Raw genomic sequence first — 25,907 nt, 5'->3', positions numbered from 1 at the left:
GTGGGACAGCCCTCGGGGCTGCAGGGCAGTGAGCCCCTCACACGGGACACACCTGAGAGGCCTGGGCAGGGGCCCCGGGATGGAGCCCTGACGCAGCAGTGGGCAGAGATATGGGCAAGACAACACTCTGCCTGAGAGACAGGGCAGAGGACCTGCAGCAGCCCATGGGCAGGAGAGGAGGAGAAAGGTTTCACAGCCGGGGCCCAGCCCATCAGGCTTTGTTGTTATTAGGTGCGCGTCTGAAAACCCTAAACTGAGTCTGTGCCAGTGTCATGCTGTGCCTGGCCCTGTGCTTCATTGAGTTCCTTCATTTAATCCTCCCAACCCTCCTCTCCCAAGCTGTCCCAGTTTTGCAGATGAGAAAACAGTGTCCCAGCAAAGCAAAGAAACTGCCCAGAGTCACTCAGCAGCCAGTGGGACAAAGACTCAAATGCTGGCCCAGCTGACTCCAGGACCCAGCTCAGGGCCCAAATCTGAGATTTCTGAACCCCTGAGTTCCAAACAGGCCCAGCAGAAGCTGTCCTGCCCATCTGAGGCCCTTCCTCCACCCGCTTCTGCCGCTGGCCTTTGCTGGGCTCCCTTATCCCCCCAAGCTCATCATTCCTGCCTCAAACTTCACACCTGCAGGGCAGGCTGAGGAACTCAAGATCTGGGGCACCCCTGGGGGCATCTTCCTCAGGCAGGAAATTGATCAAAGGGTTCCCAGGGGTCTGCTCTGAGGGTGGGGGTAGGGAGCAGCCAGTGTGGCTGAGTCAAGGCCTAGGGGACCAAGATCCCGGTGCCCCTCCTGCTTGGCTGCAGGAGGCTCTGTGGCAGGCACAGGGCTACGCATGGAAGGCACAGCAGGACGGCTGTCTGGTCAGGAAGTCTGATCATCTGTCCCCTCCAGGTCTAGATCGGGCTCCTCAAAGGGCCCATAGGACAGATCCTTGTGGAAGTTGATGAAATTGTAGTCATAGTAGAAGTTATCCACAAACACGGGCCCCTGCATGTCCAGCTCTAGGGCCTCCTCCTCAATGCCGTTGCCCATGGTGGCTGGCTTGAGTCATGAGGCAGGTGAATGGCCTGGGGCCAGGTGGCGCAGGATGAAGTCAGCCTCATTGAAGAGCTCATGGCTGGAGGAGCAGCTGTCTTGAGACTTCAGGGCACAGTGTGTCCAGGGGCCACCGACAGTGTGGCAGAGAGCAGGTGACTTCGCTGGCTGGCTGCTGGGCCTCGTTATAGGGGACACCAGTATCACTGGTGCAGAGGACATTTCAGTGCTGAGTGCCCTCCCCACATGTCACTGAGCACTGTAAGGGAAGCCAGGGTGAGGGGCTTAGGCTGGGAGGCAGGCTGCCAGGGGACGCTGGGGCATGGCTGGGTAACCTGTCCACTGCCCTATGTCAGAGTGGCAGAGACCCCAGACAGCCCTCTCTGGTCCTGCCCAGCTCAAGGCTATGGCTGTGGACATGGTTGCTAGGGGCTTCCTGATCCCTGAGGCTTTAGAGTCAGGGGCTGGACTCTGGAATGCCCAGGCTCCCTCCTACCCACGAGGGCTCCAGGAAGGCTGTCTGCCTACCTGTAGCCAAAGACCAAGGGTGGAGCTGGAGGCGGGCCCCCTCCCATCCCACACTCACCTAAGACCAGTTCCCCACAGCCCAGGTGGCTGGACAGGGCACATGGCAGTTTCAATGGGTTTCAGTAGGGGTCCAGGGAAGGTGTTCACAGGCGGGTGGCTCCAGGGCGCTCTGCTCATCCAGCCCCATGCTGGGATGCAGAGCATGGCCGGCAGGAGAGGCCCCTAGGCCCACAGGAGCTGGAGCACAGCTGCCACTCACCTGCCCATCACCTGGTGAGGGCACATGGGTGGCATCACCGTGGCATCAGCAGGCTCACCAGCAGGGAGGGCCAGGCTGGGCTTCCAGGCCCTCAGGGTTTGGGCAGAGCTGGGGCTGAGGCCAGTGGATGATTCTTCAGAGCTCCAAGCCCAGGTAAGTGTCCTGCCCTCAAAGCCTGGTAACATGGCACAGCCCCTCTGCTCCTGCCACCCTCCCCTCAGGGAAACTTAGTGTGACCTGAGGCCTATTTCCACATCCAGGGGCCCAAAGAGGAGGACCACAGGTGTCCAGGCTGGCCCAGGCTGGGGTGACGGGGACTGGGGGCTGGTGCTTCAGCCTTGGGAAAAGAATGAAAGCCTGGCTCCCTCTGCTCCTCCCCAGGGCCCCTGGGGACCCAGATGTAGGGGCCTGTGGCAGGGGTGGGGAGTTCGTGGCGGAGTGGAGGCGGGCTCACCTGGCAAGGCAGGGCTGCTACTGCACTTCCTCTGGCAGTCATCGGGTTGGCCCAGGGGAGCACAGTTCTCCTCGTCCACGGGCCCTGCTTGCTGTTCCGAGCAGTATCCATTCTGCCTCTGCACACCTAGGGGCCATGGGGCTCAGCCTGGGACTGGCACCCAGGTGCCCACTGCCCAAGACCCAAAGACACCCTTTCTGCTAGATTCTCCCAGCGCCTTACTCCCCATGTCAGGATGAAGGCAGACCTCCACCATCGCCTCCTTGCTGTCCTCACTCACCCTCTCCTATGTAGCCTCCCCTCTGACTGTCCCTGGAGGGGTGGCAGAGTGTGGAGGTTTAGTGGGTTGGGTGCCCAGACCCTCTGCTTCCTAGCTGAGATGCCTGGGCAGCTCATTTGGCCTCTCTGAACCTCAGCATCCTCCTCTGGGAAATGGGAGCAACAATCCTGCCTCCTCCAAGCCCTGGAGAGAGGACTGCGTGTGTTCTTGCATGTGCAGGCTCGGCCTGTGCCCTGCACATCCTAATAGCTCGATCCATGCCATCTGCTGCTAGCATGCAAACCCAGTTATGGCGTCAAGGCCGTCCCACTGTCCATACCCTTCCCAATGGCTCAGAGAATATCTGGAAAAGAAACTGGGCAATAAGGGGCAGCCCCTGTTCTCCACCCCTGCACCAACCTTGGCACTGCTCCTGTCCTTCACACTCGCCGCCACTGCCCATCCTGGGGCCTTTGCATGGCCATGCTCCTCACCTCAGACACTTACTCCCATACTGCCTGTTGAGGCCCAGCCACAGAACCCCCTCTGCAGGTGGCTCTGCCTTCTCGGCTCCACCCCCACCCTGTGGTCCAGAGTGTAAGTTATCCCTCCCCTGAGCTGCCAGTTCCACACCCATCCCCCTCTTTCCTCACCAACAGATTCTGATTTAGTTCAAGGAGCAATGAGACCTGCTGAAAACAGAACCCACTGCCGCTCCCTTGCAACTAGCGGGGTTTGGGACACAGTCCTGGCTGGGCAGAAAAAGGCACAAGTCCCTCGCTGGGAGTCAGCCCTTTCCCCTCTCCTTCTTCCTGCCCAGTACAGGATAAGAGCCCTGGAAGGGAGGACATCATCTGTGACAAGAGGAGTGAGGGGAGGCTGCTGTAGCAAGGATGGTGTGGCTGAGGGCCAATCAGCTCCAGATCCCACCAGCTTGGACTGTGCACCTGGGACTTCCTGCCTGAGACAAAGAATCCTTGTCTGTTCCAGGCACCATGGGGCACTTGCCTCTGCAGACACTCCCAAGTAGTCCACCTGCGAAGCAGCCAATTTGCTGAAAGACAATTCCCCGAATGTCTAGTGCTGCAAATATATGTGTTGGTTTTCACGTTTATCCAATTAAAGACACCTGTGTTAGGCCAGGCGCAGTGGTTCACGCCTGTAATCCCAGCACTATGGGCAGCCGAGGTGGACGAATCACCTGAGGTCAGGAGTTCGAGACCACCCTAGTCAACATGGTGAAACCCCATCTCTACTAATAATGAAAAATTAGCCGGGCATGGTTGCACGTGCCTGTAAATCCCAGCTACTCAGGAGGTTGAGGCAGGAGAATCACTGGAACCTGGGAGGTGGAGCCAAGATCGCACCATTGCACTCCAGTCTGGGCGGCAGAGTGAGACTCCATCTCAAGTGAAATAAATAATAAAATAAAATAAAATACAGCTGTATTAGATAACATGGGTTTCCTAGCTTTGGAAGGTATCTGTCCAGTTCTCCATTTTCGTTTTGTCATCATAATGAGCACGTTTTGTCATCACACTGAGCACGCGCCGCGAGCCAGCACCCACCTGCCTCATCCATTTACCCTCCCAGTGGGCCTGTGACATGGGGCAGTTGCCAGCCTCATCTCACAGATGGGGAACTGAGGCTCAGAGAAGCCAACTTCCAAACCCGTGGTGGCCCATTAGTGAGCTAGAAGCTGAAGCCAGCATCCCTGTCCAGAGATGAAGACCCTGCTGGCGGGGCTGTGCCTGCCCCACTTCTCACCTCTGCCGCAGGTGACTGTGCACTTGGTCCAGGGCCCATAGTGCCAGGAGAACTCGGGTGGCAGGACCTCACCATGGCCACCTGCCTCCCTGTGGATGGTGTACTCGTAGCGCACCCTGGGGTTGCTCTCCTGGAACAGCAGCTGGGTGGGCAGGCAGGAGCCTGTGAGCACGAGGTGTCTTCTCCATCCACCCAGTCCTAAAGGAGCCGACCCCAGCCACCTCTGTGAACTGCAGCTACATGATTGGGCCATTTTAAAGATGAGAAAATCGAGGTAGAGGCCACAGCAGGAGGGCCTCGCTCAGAGCCAAGCTGTGTGACTGACCCAGGGCTCACGCCTCCAGGATGAGACCTGCCATGAGGGGTGTTGGGCCTGAGGACTCCGCCTCTGCTCCCCCCACCTGAGCCTTGGGAGGCAGACACCTGGATCCAGACAGGCTCGTTGGTGGGATCCGGGGATGTGAGGTTCTCCCAGTTGCCCCTGCGTGCATATGTGAAGGTGATCCCTGCCACCTCGTAGTCCCCGTTCCACTGGATAGACCAGCCATCACTGAAGAAGTACTTCTCTGGGTCCTCGCTCTGCAGTGCCAGGAAGCTGGCAGCCTCGGCCACCTCCTGGATGTAGATCTCGCATGCGCCGGCTGGGATCAGCCCCACGTCCACATACTCTGTCAGCCAAGGGTTGTGGGTAGGTTGTGCCCAGGGTGAAAAGGTTGCTTATCCCCACCCACTTCCCTCACGTCTCTCCCCACTTGCCTCCACCTGCTGATGCCAAAGATTTCACCATTAGCTTTAAAGTCTGAGCTCCCCAAATTGCTCAGATCTGTCATAGACCACCAAAACCTCACAGAGGTGCCACAAATCCTGACCCCGTGGCCATGCCCCATCACCCCTCACTTGGGGACCTAAGCTGGTCTCATCACAAGGCTGGATCCATCCCTTACACTAATTCTCTTTCTAAAAAAACCAAAGTGTTGAGGCCTTTCTCCTGGGACACCCTCCTCATCCCCATGCGGCCTGCTTTTATTCATTCCCTTCCGTCACATGCCAGGCACTACTCTCAGCACTTCACATGTGTAAGCTCATGGGTAATGGCCCTATAGCCTAGGTACTATTGTTATCCCCATTTTACAGATGAGCAGAGTGAGGCAGACAGGGATAGTAACGTGCATGAGCGTCCTGCTGGGATATGAGCAGCCTCCAGGGCCAGTGCTTTATCCAACACAGTGCACTGCTCTCCGGGATGAAGTCTAAGCTTCTCAGCCTGACATTCAAGGCCCCATAGCTGGTCCTGCCTTCTCTTCTTGCCTCCAGGGTCTGGTACAAGCTCTTTCCTCCATTTGGAAGGCCCCTTCCATCTCTTCTGAGTTTTATGATTCAGCTCAACTTCCACCTCCTACGGGAAACCTTCCCTGACTTCCCCAGGCCAGGACCTTCTTCCTTGGTGCTCCCACAGCCCTCTGGGCCTACGTCTACTGCACTGGTCACACCAGAAGGTTCTGTCCCCTTGCAGGACTGAGCACTTCACCTGCATGTTCCCATCACCTAGCACACAGTCAGTACTTGAGCAACGTGTGCAAAACAGACCAGAGGTGAGGGCACGGAGTTGGGCATCTCAGAAGCTTCAGGAGGAGACTACCATTCTTTGAAAGGCCCAGGGGCCACACGCAAGCCGAGCTGGCCCTGCCTGGGGTCTCTGGGACCGGAGGACTCCCCGTGGGGACAGGTCTCTGCATGTGGGCCAGGGGTCCCCTGACTCCTGCAAGAATTCCACCCCAGCAAGGCTTCCCTGCTTAGCCATCTCTAGGCTGGGTGGGGACCACAAGACGAAGGACAGGGGCCCAGGGGAGATGGGGAAGGGGCCACCAGGTGAAGAGCACACCCCTCCCCAATAGCGGTCCCACCCCATACCCAGGCGCTCGGCCTCCTCAAAGGTCCCACTCACAGTGTGGCAGGTGGAGTCATTGCCGTGACACATGCCACAGAGATCCTCCATAGCACCGGAGTCAATCTTGAAGTCACAGCCCACGTTCTGCAACACACAAGGAGGGGAGGCCCCTGGTGCTGGTGGTCAGCCCTCTGTGGTCCCAGTCCTGGGGGCCAGCCAGGGTCAGGAGGAGAAAGCTGGGAGTGGGGGTCGGGAGGCCTCTCTCTGGCCCTGCCCCACCCCAGCTGTGCCTCTGACTCAGGTGAACTTCTCTACCTCCCTGAGCCTCAGTTTCCTCAGATGTGAGATGGGGAGATCCACCCCTCCCTTAAAGGCATGTCGTGAGCATCACGAGACAAGAGAAGGGAAGAGTTCTGCAAAGGCTGCGGGCAAGCAGGGGATCTGATGCACTCCTGACCAGCACATGCAGGGAAGGCATTGGGGGTTGGCACCTCCCTGCTGGTCCTCCTCGGAGCCCAGGCCTTGATACACCAGTGGCTTAGAGGGCAAGAAGCAGGGACAAGTAGGTGGCTAGGGACATGGGCAAAGAGGAGAGGCCATCATTGTTATTAAAAATAAGAATAGAAATTGTTACCAAATACTGAGTACTACTCTTCGGGGCTCAGAGCCCTTCATGTCACCTGTGCCACCTCATTTAACCCCTTCTATCAGGGAGCAAACCACTGCCTGGGGTCAGCCAGCCAGCAAGAGGTCAAGTCACTGCCTGGGCTCCAGCTTCCTGTTTGGGGTGGTGCTGGTGCAGGCATCCAAGGAGATGCAGGGAAGTGAGGCCTGACTGGGAGGGGTCCCCAGTGCCAGGAGGCATAGCAGGGGCTTTGCCTTAGAGGTCATAGAGGGTAGGGGCTGGGAAGTCCAAAGGTAGAGCATGGGGAGGGTGGCCTGAGGAGGACCAGGAGGGACCCAGGAGAGAACCTGGGGCCCGCCAGTGGGGCTGAGGGCAGCCAGTGCTGGGAGAGCCTCTTCCTAACCAGGCACACCTTGCAGATGCCATTGATGCAGAGGTACCACCTGGCCTGGACCTGGTAGCAGGGGGTGCCATCGACCACGGCGTCCCACAACTTCTTGGCAAAGTACTTATTTGAGGGCCAGCAGTGCAGCTCGCAGGGGTTCACTGGAGGCCCAAGTAGAAGAGCCATCAGCAACAGCTGGGGCAGGAGTGTGGAGGCCACCAGGAAGAGGAAGACCCCTCTGTGACACACATCCATAGCAGGCTAGAGGCTCCCAAGCAGCTACAACATGCTGGAGGCTCCGGCTGGGCTGGTAGCTATCTGCAAGGTTGTAGACTGGGGAGCTAGGGGTGAGCAGCAGCCCCAGGGGACAGTGGGAGTGGCCCAGGCTTGGGGTGGAGACTGGGCCTCCTGCTTGCATCATAGGGTAACCTTGGACCCACACACCTCCAGCCCTCTGAGCTTCAGTGTCTCCATGGGAGGCAGCACTCACCGTCATTGACCACGGGCACCCATGTGTGCAGCTGGCCCTCGTAGAGCGTAGCGTCAAAGTGGCTGCACTGGACGTGGGGGAAGGAGGGGCGGCCAGCGGGGCAGGCCTGCAGCTTGCAGAGGCGGAAGTGCTTCCGCTCACCCACACAGTATCTGCCTTTGTATTTGGGTCTGTGGGGATGAGCGGGGTGGGCCCCAGGGCCTGGTGAATACTACTGCCTGGCCACAGCCCAGAGCAAGCGGCTTCCTCCTGCACCCACACCCCGAGATCCCTGCCGCCCAGCTTTGTGCACGCTGCTCTCCTCCCTTGGGCTGCCCACCCTCTGGCCCAGACACACCCTCCCTGTTTGTAAGGACCTGCGGGGAGGTGGCAGCAGGAAGCCTGAACTCTGCCCCCAACCTGTTGTGTGATCGGGGGCAAGTCTTCAGCCACCCTGTGGGCCTCAGTTTCCTCCAGTATAAAGTGAGGTTGGGGCTGCCTCTGCAGAGGGCTGTTGAGAAGCTGGGACAAGCTGCAGGCATGACTGGCACTGACTGGAGGGACTGCTCCGAGTCTCCAGCCCATGATACCAGCATCCTAACAAGCCCTTGAATCCTCAGCCTCCCTCCTGGTGGCAGTACCCCAGCCCGGGTCTAAAGAAAGCGCCCAGGGCCTCAGCCAGCTGAGAGGTCTGACCAAGCACAGCTCCTGAAACCCTCCGCATCTAGGCCAGGGTTGCTGGCCCCCACCCAGCTCAGACCTGGAGGTCAAGAGGCAGGGAGGGCCACAGGCCAGTATTAGATAAGCACAGGGCCCTGGGTGGGGCTGGCTGTGAACCCCATGCCTGCCCCGGGTGGCCTCCTGAGGTGAAGATTAGCCGGGTAGTACCTCAGGTCTATGGTACCACTGGCCTCTATGTCTCAGCAGATCTTCACACCACCCCGTTTAGATGGGGAAACAGAGGCCCAGAGAGGTGAAGTCACACACCTCAGGCCATCCCTTCAGTGCTGGCCCATCCTCCCAGCTGCCCCCAGTCTCATCTCAGACTCTTGTTGTGTCTCTGAGGCCACCAAGCCCCTCCTGCTGAGTGCCCCCTACAGACAAGCTGCAAGACTGAGGGCTTGGCCTGCAAAAACTGCATTTGCCCTTGACTACAACTTTACTGGATGGGCACTGCTGTTATATAGGTGGGGAAAATGAGGCCCAGAGAAAGGATGAAGATGGGATTTGAACCTGGAGCCATCTAAGGTCTGGAACCCATGCTCTTCCCCACTGCCCTCTCCTGCCTCCTTCCAGGCAGCAGCTGCTTTGTCATGTGGCATCTGATGAGTCTCTCCAGTCTCTGGACCTCAGTGTCCCCCTCTCTGCAAAGGGGTCAGCAGTGGGGACCCTGTCAGCCCCCAGAACACTGCTTGAAAGTGACTCAAGGTGGCCTGGACACTCAGACTGACCATTATGAGGATACTTCTAAGAGCCAGAGGCTGGGACAGAGCCAAGCTCCTGCAATTGGCTGACTGCTTGGGTCCCTCTGTCCCATTGCCCAGGGCACCCTGGGCCCCACACTCACGTAGGCTGCATGCACTGCCGCTCGGGGCTCTGTACGCCCACGCCACAGCTCCGGGAGCAGATGGACCAGGCGCTCCAGCTGGACCAGCCACCATCCACCGCCTCAGGCCGGAAGCCCACGGGTACACACTCCCCATTGAGATACCACTACTGAGACAGATGGAGGTAGAGCCACCCCACCCCCCAGCTTATCAGTCATCCTCACCCTAGTGAGAACAAGGTGGGTGGGGAGGCTGAGACAGGCACAGAGGGGAAGGATGGAAGGTGAGAGAGGCCCCTTCACAATAATCACAATCATCTGTGACCCAGGCCACAGGGAGGAGCTGAGCAGGGAGTAAAACAGCCCGCATGCTGACTCAGCTGAAGACACTCTGGGGAATCATGGAATCAAGCCCTGGCCCCAATGCCTCCACTTTGCAGATGGGGCCTTGGGCTGCAGTGAGTGCGGGGCTCTGCTAGGAGCACAAGCAAGACTGTGAGCCGGGGCTGACCCCAGGGCCTGGTTACAGCAGGTCTGGCGTCTCACACACCCACCGCCGGGACTGGGGACATCCCCTACCTTATTCTCCCTACACCAGGTGCCGTCCACGGCTGCATCCAGCTTGGCGTGACAGGTGGTCTCCACAGAGCACCAGAGTGTGTGGCAGACACTCTGCGAGGAGGAGGGCATGGGCCATACCCTCACTCCCTCCCAGCGCCACTACCCACCCTGCCCCCTCCCTGTCCCCAAGGGTCCCCTAGGCACCCCTCCACATGGCAGGGGCCCACTGACCCCCAGAGGTCCCTTCTTGTGTGCCTGCTCCCACCTTCCTCCCCGGACCATGTGGTGGTGTGGGGCGCCCAGGGCTGTGCTCCTCAGAGCGGTCCCCAGCTGTCCCCACCTCTCCTGGCCCAGCCCCTCCTCTGGAAACACTCCCGTTAGAAGATCACTTCAGGCAATCTTCTCCAGGATAAATAGACCCTCCCCACTGGGGTCCCTTTTCCCTCTTATAAGCCAGCTCCAGAGAGGCTAAGGGACTTGCCGGAAGTGTCACAGTTGGTCCATGGTTGACCCAGAATTCAGAGCTGGGTCTGTGGCTGCCCATCCCTGGCCTCTCCCACAGGCCACTTGACGTCTCACAGTATCACTCGGGGGTGCAGCCCAGGCCAGGCGACGTTACTCCCAGGCTGGCATCCACGGGCTGGTGAGAGCTGTCCCCTGAGCCCTCCTGCCAGGTCCCCACACCCCCACACCCACACCAGCCCCACTCACATCCATGTCCTCACAGAAGGCAGAGTAGGCCCCGTACTGGAGGCGGCACTGGTGGCTCACATCATAGAGGATGCCAGGCGGCACCGAGGGGAAGTCAATGATGTCCTTGGCAGGAGGGTCATCCAGGCACAGGCCCCACCCACGGCTAGAGATGGGACGGGAGGATGGAGGGGGTGTAGCCTGTGAGACCCGTTGGAGAAGCCTCAGTGGGGCCAGGAGAGGAGGAGAGGTGGGAGGGGGCACAGAGCCCTACAACTGTAGGAAACTCCAGCCTCCCTGCTCGGTTCAGCTGATCCTCCACCTGCAGCCAGCAGCACAGGCCCTCCCGGCCTCTCTCATCTCACCTCCTGGGCACTCCAGCTGGCTAAACAACCCCAACCCCAAATCCCAGCCCTCTGCACACGCTGCCAGGGCCCTTCCCTCAGAAGGCCTCCTGGACTGCCAAGCCCTCATGTGGCCCTGCTCTCTGACCCCACAGCCTCCGTCCCTGAGCCCAGACCCTGGAGCCAGGCCCGACAAGGAGCTGGAGAGCATCACATCACAGTTGACACAACAGAGCCTCCGATGACCCCACCCAGGCAGAGACCTTGGGTCGTCTGTGGAAGGGTGAGGTCTGGAAAGCAGCCCTTTCCCTGGGAGAGAGCCCAGGGCAGCCGTGCCTGTCCCCGGAGTTGTTCAAGGGTCAGCTATACTCTTATATTTGCATTTAAAACTGGCACTGCACAAAATAAAGATGAATGATACAGTTTATGCCAATAATTTAAATTAAAAACTTTTTCATACTTAGAACAACATTAAATAGCAAATTAAAAAACAAAACAAAACAACAAAACCCACCAGAACAGTCTGGGCATGGTGACTCGTGCCTGTAATTCCAGCACTCTGGGAGGTCGAGGTGGGTGGATCACTTGAGGTCAGGAGTTCAAGACCAGTCTGGCCAACATGGCAAAAACCTGTCTCTACTAAAAATATAAAAATTAGCCAGGCAATGTGGCACACACCTGTAGTTCCACCTACTCAGGAGGCTGAGGCAGGAGAATCGCTTGAATCCGGGAGGCAGAGGTTGCAGTAAGCCCAGATTGTGCCATTGCACTTCAGCCTGGGAGACAGAGTGAGATTCTGTCTCAAAAAACAAACAACAACAACAAGAACACCAGAACAAATGAAGAGAACATGAAAAAATGGAGAAAGCTTTGTATTTCAGTTCCCTTAGTGGCCCCTTCTTCCTGTCTCTCACTGGACCTTGTGTCCGGCCCTCGCCTCCTCCAGCCTCATTTCCTATGCAGCCTTGGCTCCCATAGCCTCGCTCAGGGTTCTGCCGTTTCCTGAAATCTTTCCCGCTCCTTCACGGCTGCAGGCCTTTCTCAGGCTTCCTCTACCAGGAGCGCCATTCTTCTCCCTTCTGCACATGTGTGAATTCTCGCTCCTCCTCCAAGTTCAAGCTCAAGTGTCCCTTCGAAGAGGACATTTGGGATGCCAGCACCACATCTTTGCCAGGTGCCCCTCTGTTTCCCTCTACCCCGGCTCTGCAGTATGACTGTCTGCATCTCCCCCATTAGACCTTGACCTCACAGATCAAGACCTTGTCCCTCTGCTTCCCTCTACCCCTCCAATGTGACTGTCTGCAGCTCTCCCAGTAGACCCTGACCTCATGGATCAAGGCGTAGGGGCCCGGTGCTGGAGGACTTACTCAAGGAACCTGGTGATGTACTGGCGGCTGCAGCGGGACCAGGTGAGGGGAGCAGCGTCGTACAGGAGCTGTGGAGACATGATGAAAGGCCGTTTCCCAACGGGTTCACAGTCATTGCCGCTTCCGTCATGCTGAATGCCAAAACTGTGTGAGAGCACAGGCCCCAGGGGCGGGTGAGCTGGCGGGAGGCTGCCAGCCTGCCCTCCCCTGGAGACCCACAAGGTGCACAGTCCTAGTTCTAGGGCTGGTTCTGCCACCCAATGGCCACACCCAGTGGCTGCAGAAAGTCACATTCCCCTCTCTGAGCCTCAGTTTCCTTAATGTAAAATGAGGGTATGACAGCTAGGACCCCAAGGGCTCCAGCTCTGGCCTGAAATGAGGGCCAGGGACCCAGAGCAGACCTGCCCCTGCCTGGGGGCTGGCCAGCAATGGCAAACCAGGTGGCACAGATGGGGGCCCGTGATGGCCGCTGCAAGCTCACTGGCCTCAAGAACACTCTGACAGAGGTTCCCACTCACAGGTCCTTGTCCCAAGGCTGTGCACTTGAGTTAGGGGATCTGAGCTGCTGTGTCACAGAAAGGTCTCCAGAGACCATCCTTGGGAAGGACACGAGAAAAATTATTTCCTGAGCATCTGCTGTGTGCCAGGGGCCATGCTAAGCACTTTCAGAAACACAGTCTCACTCAGTTCTCATTATTACCCCCAGGGAGGCTCAGAGAGTCTAAGGAACTAGCCAGGGTAACACAACCAGAAAATTGCAGTACTGCGGCAGGCTGTTCTTTCTGCAGCCATAGGCAGCTTTAAGGTCCTGCAGGCACAGCCATCACCCATGAAACCCGGACGTCTGAATGGATGACCCCAACAGCTTTGACCACATAACCCCCTGGGAGCCTGCCTTTGAAAGCTTGCTGGACAATCTAAGATGCTGCCATATTCGCCAGCTCAACAGCCCGAGCACAGGTGGCTGGAGGCCTGTGAAGGCAGGAGCCTCAGGCAGCGGTGTCAGATGCAGGGAGCCTTGGACGTCACTGAATCCAAACCCCTCAATCTATGGGAAGCACACAGAGGCCTAGAGAGGGCAGGCACTGGCCCAGGCCACAGAGCCAACAGGAACAGGGACAGGGATCGAGAGTAAAAAATACAGTACTAAGGGCAATGGGGAGGCACAGCCAAAGACCTACGATGACTTTCTGGCCCATCACAACTCCCCTTTAAATAAGACTCCCCCCAGGCCAGTCCCAGAGATGCCCAGGCAGGCCTCTCTCCTGCTTTACAGGGAAGCAGCCTGGTTGTGGGGAGGGGACAGTGCAGGGACAGCACATGGCCACAGTTGGGGCTCCTTCTCGAGAGAGCTTCCTTTCCCCTGGACTTTGTGACCCACAGGCTGGATACCCAGTGCCCCCAGGCTGGGAGGGTGAAGCTCAGCTCTCAGTGTAGCAATGGGGGCAGGCACAGTACCTGTGCCCGAGCTCGTGGGCTACAGTGAAGGCCAGCGGCAGGCCTGTGTCCTCGTTGATGCTGCAGCTGCGGTGCGGCAGGCACATGCCCGCCACGTGGGACAGGCCCAGGGTCTCACAGGGCCGGTTCATGGCTGCACACAGGTCCTTCCTGCACAGGCAGAGAAGCGGCCTTCAGGCTAACCTGGCCCAGTGCCAGGCCCACCTGAGCGAAGGCCAGGGAAGGGTCCCCCCGAACTGATTCCAAACGAAAAGGATGTCCCTCCCACCGTTCTGTGGCATGAGGCCAGCACAGTGGCCACGTGGGAAGCAGGTGCTCTCATTCACACACAATCCGCTGGGCATCTCTTTGGCCCTTGGGAGCACAGACCCGCACAGAACAATTTTGGTTACTATCCAGCAGGGGTGCTGACAGAAGCTGCTAGAGTTCAGCAGAGGGAAGATAACTGCCTCTGGACAGATCAGCAGTTGCCAGAGGTTAGGGGAGGAGGGAGGAAGGTGGCTGTGACTATAAACTGGTAGTACGAGACATCCTTCTGATGAGACAGATCTGTATCTAGACTGTGGGGGTGGGTAGGTGAACCCACAGTGATGAAACTGCACAGAACTGAATACACACACATTCACACAGAGGGCAGTATGTGTGGAACTAATGATATCTGAGGAAGTCTGCGGATGGTATCAGTGTCAGTTTCCTGGTTGGGATACGGTGCTCTAGTCATGCAAGACGTTACCACTGGGGGAAATGGACGAAGGCTATAGAGGCCCTCTCTCTATTATTTTTGACAACAGCATGAAAATCCACAATTATTTCAAAATAAAAAGACCTCCCCGAGTGCAGACAGAATCCAGCCTTGGGCCAAAGGTGCGGAAACTCTCCTAAAATTGGGGCTCCCTGAGAGCACGGCCCCCTCCTCCACCAGGGCTTCTCCCGTAGGGCCGTGAAGCACCTCCCTGAGATGCAGGCTCCCACCCTCCTGCAGCTGGCAGTACCTGGTGAGCAGGATGGCGGTGTCATGGTACAGGGGGTGAGCATCCCTCTTCATGTTGATGCTTTTCTGCCACTTGCAGAAGCTCTTCAGAGTGTTGTCTGCATGGTGTGTGGTCTTTAGATCCTCCTGGGAGCAGAGAGAATGACTGCTCATGCCTCCCCTGAGTTCCAAGAAGGTCAGGCCCAATTGTCCTCCATACAAAGGCAGGAGACAGAGGCCCAGCAGGGCAGTGGGAGGCCCACAGGCACCAGTCCAGCTTCTGGCCTGACCACCCCTCCTGTAGGAACCTCCTGCAGGGGACCTGGGACCTGAGAGAGGGTCCTTCAGGAACCAGGGGTTGGCAGGGGACATGGTCCAGGCCAAGGAGGCCTTCACTGTGCCCTTCTATACAGAGCTACACAGGTCATGGTGCAGGAGGGCTCTGGCAGCCAAAGCCATTGCTGGGCATCATGGGACTACATGACTGCTCACCTCTTCATCTTCCAGAAGGACCAGGCGCACAGTAGTGATGTGGATGCGGTTCCCAATGCTGGGGTCATAAAACAGGCCAGCCACCTGCTCAAGAGACGGGGGGGTCAGGCTGTCACCAGGATGAAGGATACAAGGAGCCAATGCTCACCCAACCCACCCTCCCACCCAGGGCAACGCATACCCATGCTCACACACAGGGACGCTCACACGGGTGCACACAGGCTGCACAGTGGACAGGTGATGCACGTACACCAATGCATGAGTGTCCCCACACCTCACACACACTACCCCAACCCAGCAGCCCCAGAACCTGAAGAGGACAAGAGACCTCCAAAGCCCCTTCCCAGACCACAAATCTTTCCTAGACCACAGATAGGTAAGCTCGGTATCATCCCCAGCAAAGTGACTCCAGAGGACCAGAAGCGCTGAGGGTCTGCTCGGCCTGCCTGAGGACTGACCCACACTGTATTCTGAGTCAGGGCTAGGGACAGCTTAGTACCACCACAAAGGCCTTCCCTCAGCATGTATAACCTCACTGTCTCCCAGGAGCTATGGGGCAATACAGGCATTGGGAGATGTTGGAGGGAGGCAGGGTCTTAATTGGCTGATCAACTCAACCAAGCAGCATCGGTTAATGGCCCAAGGTCAGGGCAGGGTGTTTCAACTGGATAAATGACACCCAGGGAAGCCCAGCCCTGTTCTGCTGCAGGCCTGGAGAGCACACCAAGGTGTGCAGTGTTTGTGAAGGTAAGATCTGGAGGTTACAGGTAACCACAGGCTCCCGGTGAGCTGAAAGTGTAACAAGAGCCCCTCAAAAGGGCTTGTGACCTCAGAGAGCAAGAACAGAATTGGGGGTGAAAATGGGGTGAAACTGGCTGGGCACGGTGGCTCACACCTGTAATCCTGGCACTTTGGGAGGCCAAGGTGGGCAGATCACAAGGTCAGGAGTTCAAAACCAGCCTGGCCAACATGCAGAAACCCCATCTCTACTAAAAATACAAAAAAATTAGCCAAGTGTGGTGGCATGCGCCTATAGTCCCAGCTACTCAGGAGGCTGCGGCAGGAAAATCAGTTGAACCAGGAGGCAGAGGTTGCAGTGAGCCAAGATCGCGCCACTGAACTCCGACCCAGGTAACAGAGAGAGACTCCATCTGAAAGAAAGAAAGAAAGAAAGAGAAAGAAAGAAAACGGGGTGAAAAGGGACCTGTCTTGCTATCTTTGGGACAAACCCACTCAAGTTCTAGGACTCAGGTCTGAATCTAGCATGGGGAGAATGATGATAATTGGAGTCTGTAGGTGGCGTTGGTAAAGAAAGGTGTGGCTGTCCTGAAGATGGCTGTGGGTCAGACACTGCAACAGCCAAAAAAATAGCTGCAGCCAGCCTTGATTGAGCCTAACATGTACAGTCCCTGTGCTTGGAGCTTAGCATGCATTATATCATTTAATCTTGTTACTTCTAAGGCAGGCACAATTATCCTCATTTTACAAATGAAGTAACTGAAGCTTAAAGAGAGGGTGAAGCTGGGCTCGGAATTCAGGTTTTGCTATTTCAAAGCCCCTGCTTATTTCCTAAATTTGGGGAACGCTGCCTGCCTATTCTGTTGGGGATTCTCAACGCCTATTTATTTTGAAGGCTCTGAGAAGTCCTGTAGTAAAGAAGTCTGTTTTACCTTTTTTTTTTTTTTTTAATGAGACAGGGTCTCACTTTGTCACCCATACGGAGTGCAGTTGCATGATCCCGGCTCACTGCAGCCTTGACCTCCTGGGCTCAAGCAATCCTCCCACCTTAGTCCCTCAAGTAGCTGGGACAACAGGTGTGCACCACCATGCCTGGCCTGTTTTACTTTTTTTAATCCTGTGTGGCCAAACTTATTCAACAGCAGCATCTTTTTTCATAGTACGCTACTGGCATTCTTTGGAATACATTCCCTGAAATATTCCTTGGGAAGTGCTACGATGAGACAGAGTCCCCAAGTGCAGGATCATGCTCTTCCACATCCATCACTTTATCCCAGGTAGAGCGATGGCTCTCAACAAGTCAGTCTTAAATAAACATCTGATCCCGAGGGAACATCTGTTCCCCATCCTTCTGGCCCACCCTGACCCAGGGCACATGTCTCCAGGGTCTCTCCTCAGCAAGTTCTCTGGGGCACTAGGAACCACACAGGGATCAGAGGCCAGGGGCCTGAATTCCCCTCCTGGCTCTGCCCCAGACCTGTGCTGTGTGGCTCTTCCTGGTCACTTCCCTTCTCTGATCTTGAGATTCCCTGACTAAAAATAGGAATGTTGATCTGCCTCACAGGGGGACCTCAAAGGGCAAATGAAAGGGTGGATATAAACACAGTAAAGTACTGTGTCCATGGGAGGGGAACTCCTGGGCCTGACAAAACTGGCTACTGGGCCCCTATCTCCCCGTGTCACTTCTTCCCACCCTGGGGGGTTAGTAAATCCCAACACAGGCTGACCCCACCCTCTAAACCCCAGCCGGGGGAGGTTGGCCAAGACCCAGCCCAGCTGGCCCTACTGGGCCTGCTTCCCTGACCCAGGCTGCGCCAGATCAGAAGAGGAAGCATATCTAAGAAGCTGGGGAAACTGAGGCCAAGAAGCATACCTCTGTGGATATGTGCTCCAGCAAATGCAGTACCAGAGCTGTGGGCAGGTTGAGATTAGCATGCCAGCCAAGCATTCTCCAAACCCTAGCAACCCTTAGCAGGCAGCTCCTCACCTGGACTGGCCAGCACTACTGCTGCTCTGCAGAGGAGGCACTGGGTACCACACTCCAGGTCCCAGTAATAGAGGTTAGTTATTCTAGGGTGGGAACAGGGTGGCGCGGGGGAGGGAGGTTCCTGGATAGTGGCCCTGTTGGAGCTGGGCATGGCTCACCTGGCCTGGGCACTGGGGGGAGAATGGCTGGCAGAGTCAGGTGCCATAGGCTGTGGGGGGGAGGGAGCAGAGGCAGGTTGAGCCCCAAGGTGGGAGAGGTAGGTGAGATGGAGCAAGGGAGGTCCGTCTAGGTGATTGACTGGGGCAGGCCTGAAAAGCAGAGGACACAGTCTTGTGGCACAATTAAGGGCACAGGCTATGGTGATGTATCCGTCTGTCTATCTGTGTCCTGTGGTCTAAGGGGCAGTGGGCATGGGGATGTTAAGAGGGGCTTCTAGAAAGGCCCCGTCATGTCTCCAGGCCCAGCACCCACCCGAGAACTGGGAGCAGAAGAGCATACCTTGCATCCCACAGGTGCTTGGAGCACTGGAATCACCCCACTGTGCCAGCCTCTCTGGGGCCTGATGCTTGTACACCACATGGGCTGGGCGTGGCTGGGCCGGGCCGGGCTGGGGCAGTGTCCAGGGGCTCAATGAAGTAGTCCTCGTTGGACAGCCGGAACACACCTTCCTGGGGAAGAAGCACCAGGGTCACACAGGGAGGACTGGCCCTCAGTTGCTCTTCCTGCACGTCCCAGAGGCCCATCCTGCCCAGCTGAGCCCCCACTGCCCACACTACCTGTGACTGCCCACGGACACTCTGCACTTTCCTCCCGCTGGGCCTTTGCGCACTCTGTAACCTCCACCTGGAAAGCCCTTCTCTGCCATTTCACACACAGCCAAACCTTCAAAGCAGAGCTCAGAAGGCTCCAAATCTGACAAAATGCTGTCTTCCAGAGTCCTAGACAGCCATCCTGAGTGGGGAGGCTTGTGCCCAGGCCTCCAGGCTATTCTCCATCTCCTCTGCACGCCAGCCATTTCCAGCACTGTGCTCCCTCCCAACTGGCCAGGGCTTCTGACCTTCCCTCTATCTCCCTAAGGGAAAGAATCACTCCAAAGCATCTACACCCACACCCGAGCAGAGGAGATGCCTATGGTCACTAGGACACCCTGTTCTCTGGGCCCAGGGCCGCCCAGAGAAGGGAAGCTGGCAGGAGTGTCTTGGACATGTCTGCCAGCATTCAGAATCCAAGGAGGGGAGGGGCCCTAGGAAGCATCTTTGATGCCCACTACCTCCTGAGGAAGCTCAGGGCTCAACAGGGAAGAAGGTCTTACGTGCCTCGGACTTCCCCTTGTAGACACCAGTTCTGCCCCTTGGGTCACACAGGACCAGGGAGCCTGGAGGGAGGGCTGGAGAGTGCATCAGCTCTTGGGTCTGGAGACCAGGGTATGAATGCGGAGTCCCCCCCTCCCACCCACCACTCACTGAATGACTAGGTGACCCTGGGCAAGTTCCCCTCTGAGCCTGTTTCCTCATCTGTGAAATGGGAATGACGCCCTGTGTGTACAGCTGCTGCTCAGGCTTAACAACATCAACTGTACATTAAGGGACAAGCACAGGCTCCATAAATGAGAATACTGTGCAGGGCAGATGAGCCTTCAAAGGTCCAGATGTTGTGCAGCTTGTGTTGTGGGCTCCCTGTCATTAGGCCCTGTGCAGCCACAGCCCATGGTTTTTGCCTGAGCAATCTAAGCTGAGGGCCTCCTGGGAACAGTGGACGCTGAGAGTGTGCACATATCCCCTACTCCTCCCAAACCCCCAACCTCCAGAGCTGTGAGGGTGCGGCTGGTCACCTGAACACCAACAGAAAGGGGCCCTGCTCTGCCTGGAGTGGAAGCTGCTCTAATCAGCCCCAGTCAGGGAGCCATTAGGGCTGCAGGCAGTAGCCAGCACCACCCTTCAGCCAGACCAAGCCAGGAAGCTGAGGCCTGCTTTTCCCGGAACGCTGATCCCGTCAGAGGGGCTCAAAGGGATTCCTCACCACACCCTGCAGAATGGCTACAGGGTGAGGGGTGGCTTTCCTGGAGAAGAGCAGCCTAAAGGGACCTGTGAAGGACAGTCATAACTGATGCCGCAGGGAAGAGAAGCCAACTGCTTTTTCAGTTACTTAGTCCAGTCAAACAGAGGTTTTCAAAGTGGGATCTCTGGACCTGCATCTTCAATATCACCTGAGATGGTTTCAGAAATCCAAGTGTTTGGGCGCCACCCCAGACCTACCCTGCAAACATTCTGTTTAAACAGGGCCTGCAGGTGATTTGAGCTCATAGTAAACTTATCTTTTCTTTTCTTTTCTCTTTCGTTCTTCCTTGAACTCCTGGGCTCAAGTGATCCTTTTCGCCTCAGCCTTCCAAATAACTGGGACTACAGGTGCACCACTACCCGGCTTTCACATTAAACTTTGAGAACTGCTGTCCTAGAGATCAACGAGGCCTGCATTGTCGCTCCCATTTTACAGGCGTGAATACCGAGGCTGGCAGAGGAAAAGTGCACTGGGCAAAGCCACCAGACAAGTGCGTGCCCAGGCTGGAGCAAATCTCCACATCCACCACCCGAGACTGCCCCAAGTATACATGTCACAGTGCACTCAATAGGCCCTCACAGGCGCTGGTGGCCGCTAGGCCACCCTCGAGCTCCGGGTCCTGTGCCTCCCCAAGCAGATGGCAGGCGGGGGTGTGGGCCCAGATGTGCCTGCAACCCAGGCCGCCAAGCCTCAGTGTCTTACTCACAAAGACGGGCACCAGCAGGTGTTGACTGGAGGTCAGGTTGAAGCGCAGCTTGCACCTACAGTATTGCAGCTGGTAGAAGGAGGGTGCGTCTGGGCACACAGACACATCCCGCTTGCGCAGCGCACGGGGCCACAGCTCGCAGGACAGGAAGGACCCCCCAGGGTCCACGCGAACCTGGTGCACGATGTCCAGTGCCGCCCTGGCCTTGGTTGCACGTCCTGCAGGGAGAGAACCACAAACGCCTCGGCCCAGGGCAGACCCAGGTCCTTGCTGGTGGCCGGACACCAGAGTGGAGTGGCCAAGAGGGGGCTGCTGGAGTCAGAGTATCTGGATTCAAATCCTCGCTGTGCTGTCTACTAACTCTGCTTTTCATCTTTCCGTGCCTCAGTTTCTCCATCTGGATCATTGCAGTAACTTCTTTTGTTGTTGTTTGTGTTTTGGGATTTTTGTTTGCTTGTTTTGAGACAGTCTCGCTCTGTCGCCCAGGCTAGAGTGCGTGGCATGATCTCGGCTCACTGCAACCTCCACCTCCTGGTTCGAGCGATTCTTCTGCCTCAGCCACACCCAACTAATTTTTGTATTTTTAGTGGACACAGGATTTCACTACGGTGGGATGAAGTTGTTTATAGATGTCAGTTATATCCAGTTTATTAATGGCGTTGTTGAGTTGTTAAGTCCTTGGCTGATGTTCCACCTGCTGAATCTGTCCATGTCTGATAGAGACGTGTTGAAGTTTCCTGCTATGACAGTGGATTCATCTATGTTTCCTACACTTCTATCAGTTTTTACCTCAGGGTGTTTGATTCTCTGTTGTTAGCACATACACGTTAATGATTGTTTTGTCTTCTTTGAGATTGGATCCCCCTTGTCATTCTGTAATGCTTTGACAGAATCTTTATCCTTGCTAAATTTCCTTGCTTTGAAGTTGCTCTGTCTGAAATTCATATAGCTATTCCTGCTTTCTTTTGATTAGTGTTAGCATGGTATATTTTTCTTCTATTTATTTACGTTTAATCTATATGTTTCTTTAAAGTGAGTTTCTTGCAGGCATCATATAGTGCACAGTTAGGTATTGTTTTTGATCGACTCTGACAATTTCTGTCTTTTAACTGGTGATTGACCATTGACATTCAAAATGATTATTATATCATCATAGTAAGATTAATATCTACCATATTTGTTATTGTGTTCTATTTGTTGTTCTTGCTTTTGTTTCCATTTTTGACTTCCACTCTGTTTCCATATTTTGTGGTTTTAATTGAGCATTTCATGATTCCATTTTCTTTCCCTTCTTAGCATATCCGTCAGTTATATTTCTTTTTGTATTGTTTTCCCTAGGATTTGCAATATACATTTACAACTAGTTTAAGTTCACTTTTAAATAACACTCTACTGCTTCACAGGTAGAGTGAGTACCTTATAATAACAAAATTGTCCTAATTCCTCCCTCCTGTCCCTTGTACCATTATTATCATTCATTTCACTTGCATACAAACATATACAATCATTTATATACAAAAGATATATACATAATCAAATATATTATTACAAATTGTTATATTAAACAAATGATCTGTTTGATCTATTGATCAGTTTGATCTGAATTGATCTATTAGATAAATTAAGAATAAGAAAATAAAAGTTTTCATTTTATCTTAACTTATTCTTATTCCAGTGCTCTTCCTTTCTTGATATACATCCAAGTTACTGACCTGTATCATTTTCCTTCTTCCCAAGGAACTTTTCTTTAACATTTCTTTCAAGGCAAGTTTACTGGCAACTAATTCCCTCAATTTTTGCTTGAGAAAGTTTTTATTTCTCCTTCACTTATGAAGAGTAATTTCACAGAATATGGAATTCTAGGTTGGTGGTGTTTTTTCTTCCCCTCTCTCAACACTTTAAATATTTCACTCCATTCTCCTCTTGCTTACACGATTTCTGAGGAGAAGTTGGATATAATTATTATCTTGACTTCTCCATATGTAAGGTGGTTTTTTTCCCCTCTGTGTTCCTTCAGAATTTTCTCTTCATCTTTTGATTTTTTTTTCTATAGTTTGTCACTTAGGTGGCTAGATGCAGTTTTTCTGTGGGTATTTATCCTGCTTGATGTTTTCTGAGCTTCGTGGATCTGTGATTTGGTGTCTCACATTGAGAGAAATTCTCAGCCATTATCGTTTTAAATATTTCTCCTGTTTCTTTCTCTTCTGCTTCTGGAATTCCCATCACATACATGTTACATCATTTGCAGTTGTCTCACAGTTCTTGCATATTCTGTATTTTTTTTTCAGTCTTTTTCCCCTTTTCAGTTTTGGTGATTTCCATGAGATATTCTCAGGCTCAGAGATTTCTTTCCTCAGCAAAATGCAGTTTACTAATAAGCCTGTCAAAGGCATTCTTCATTTTTGTTACAGTGTTTTTAATCTATAGCATTTTTTTTGGTTCTTTCTTACCATTTCTATCTCTGATTAAACTGCCCATATATAGACAGCATATATACTAACCTGTGAATGCTGACACACACAACTATTTTTTTGTGTATCTATGAATTCATACTGAAACCCTGGACACTATTTCAGCACCATAGGATTCATTATAATCCACATCTTTTTAAAAATTATTTTAATTTTATTTTTTATATTTTTATTATTTTAAGTTCTGGCATACATGTGCAGAATGTGCAGGTTTGTTACATAGGTAAACGTGTGCCATGGTGGTTTGCTGCACCTATCGACTCATCACCTAATTATTAAGCCCAGCATGCATTAGCTGTTTTCCCTGATGCTCTCCCCCACCACCCTCCCCTGACAAGCCCCAGTAAGTGTTGTTCCCCTCCCTGTGTCCATGTGTTTTCATCTTTCAGCTCCCACTTATGAATGAGAACATGTAGTATTTGGTTTTATGTTCCTGCATTAGTTTGTGAGGATAATGGCTCCCAGCTCCATCCATGTGACTGCAAAGAACATGATCTCATTCCTTTTTATGGCTGTGTAGCATTCCATGGTGTATGTGTATGACATTTTCTTTATCCAGTCTATCATTGATGGGTATTTGGGTTGATTCCATATCTTTGCTATTGTGAATAGTGCTATCTGCATCTTTTTCTTATTTGTAACTTATTTCTCTGATAGAAGCCTGGCTCTCATTATTTACACCATATTTTCACAGTTCAACCTTATTATACCCATAGTTTAGAGTTGGTAACACATAACTCTGTCAGAGAAAAATTTACAAAACTAGAGTACAGTGTTTACATACAATCATTTTTGTCTTTAGCTTTATAGTAGCCAATCTGAACGGTTGTCCAAAGTTACTTAGGTAATCTCCTTTCTTCATAATCCCACATCCTGGGTGACAGTTTTTATAATTTACATACTGTGAAATTAACTCGGTGGATTCTAATGGTTTTGACAAATGCAGAGTTGTGTATCAACCACCAATTTCTTAGTTCCTCTCCACCCCGAATTCTTTTGTCCTGCTTCTTTGTAGTCAGTTGCTCCCACCCCCACCCCCAGCAGTCATTTACTATTTTCTGTCCTTATAGTTGTGCCTTTTCCAGAAATTTATATAAATGGAATCATATAACATGTAATCTTTTGGTCTGGCTTTTTTCACTTACCAAAATACATTTAAGTTTTATGCATGTTGTTGGGTGAATCAACAAATGTTGAAACAACAAAATGTTTGTTCCTTGAACTGGCTTTATATATGGGTAGATGGTCACTCATTTACCAGTTGAAAGACATCTGGGTTGTTTCCAGTTTGGGGTGATTATAGATAAAGTTCTATAAACTTTCATATACACATTTTTGCATAAACCTACATTTTCGCTTCTCTTTGATGAACACCTAGAGGTGAGTTTGCTGGGTCGTATGATACATACGTGTTTATAAGAAACTTTCAAACTGATTTCCAAAGTAGCCGTACCATTTTGCATTCTAATGAACAATGTGTGAGTGGTCCAGTTGTCCCAGACCCTTGCTAGTAGGTGGTATTATCAGGTTTGTGTGTGTGGTGGTGATTTTTTTAAAGCCTTTTTAGTAGGTATGAAGTGGTATCTTAGTTCAGCTTTTAATTTGAACTTCCATAATAACTATTGACGTTAAGCATCTTTTCATGTGCTTCTTTGCCGTCTTTTCTGGGTTGAATTGTGTCTATGAATAGAATCTTATTGGAAAATGGAGTCGTTGCAAAAGATCAAGTTAAGTTGAGGTCATCTGGATGGTCCTTAATACAATGTGACTGATGTTGTTATAAAAAGGGGAAATTTGAAAACAGATGCATGCACACAGGGAGGATGCTGTGTGAAGATAAAGGCAGAGCCCCACAACCACCCCTGCCACCACCTTGATCTTGGGACCTGTGGCCTCTGGAACTGAGAGATAATACATTTCTATTGTTTAAGCCATTCTGTTTGTGTACTTTTCATAGTAGTCTTAGCAAATTAATACATTATCTATATATCTTTTTTGGTGAAGTATCTGTTTAGAACTTTTACCTATGTTTTTGTGGTTTGGTTTGGTTTTCCTATTGCTTGCTTACTCTCTGTAAGCAACTCCCAGCCACATTTCCTTCTTAGTCATTACAGTTCCATGATGACTACAATAAAAGAAGTCTTGGCCAGGTGTGGTAGCTCATGCCTGTAATCCCAGCATGTTTGGAGGCCGAGGCAGGTGGATTGCTTGAGGCCAGGGGCTCTAGACCAGCCTGGCCAACATGGCAGAACTCCATCTCTACTAACAGTACAAAAATTAGCGGACCGTGGTGGCATGCACCTGTAGTCCCAGCTACTTGGGGGGCTGAGGCAGAAGAATCGCTTGAACCCAAGAGGCAGAGGTTGCAGTGAACTGAGATCACAGCACTGCACTCCAGCCTGGGCGACACAGCAAGACTCCATCACAAACAAACCAAAAAAAAAAAAAGAAAGAAAGAAAAGAAAAAGAAGTCTTAACACAGATATTGATGGGATGGGAAAGTACCCTTGGTCACCCTAGAGAGCATCTATCAAGCTGTGTGCTGTGTTTATGAGAAGGCTGGGGAGGGATAGTATGGATAAAAGCCCTGTGTCTGTGATACAGGATGAAAATCTGCAGTTGCATGCAAAAGAGCATTGAATAACAAAGGAAAGAAAGCAAAAGCCTTAACAAAATGAAGGAGTCCTGATGTTTTACTGCACACCGCAACCCTTTCAAAAGCATGTTATGAGCATGTTTTTAAACAGCCTTTTTGAAGTTACTAACTCATGATTACAAGGTTCACTTTCCTCGACTCCTGAGCTTCCAGAGGTCTCCCCTCCGCTTCCTGAGTATCATGAGGATCCTCTCAC

The 25,907-nt window shown here is 53.4% G+C and overlaps 1 pseudogene; it reads right to left on the bottom strand.

Annotated features, from left to right (window-relative positions):
• Window positions 1-293: 293 nt before the first annotated feature.
• On the bottom strand, window positions 294-25,582 carry LOC117088027 (annotated as a pseudogene).
• Window positions 25,583-25,907: the final 325 nt, after the last annotated feature.

The sequence above is a fragment of the Trachypithecus francoisi genome, unplaced genomic scaffold (genome assembly GCF_009764315.1).
Source record: "Trachypithecus francoisi isolate TF-2019V2 unplaced genomic scaffold, Tfra_2.0 Contig00712, whole genome shotgun sequence".
Lineage (NCBI taxonomy): Eukaryota > Metazoa > Chordata > Mammalia > Primates > Cercopithecidae > Trachypithecus > Trachypithecus francoisi.
The sequence above is the reverse complement of the archived record's forward strand: the minus strand, read 5'-3'. Positions and strand labels throughout refer to the sequence as shown.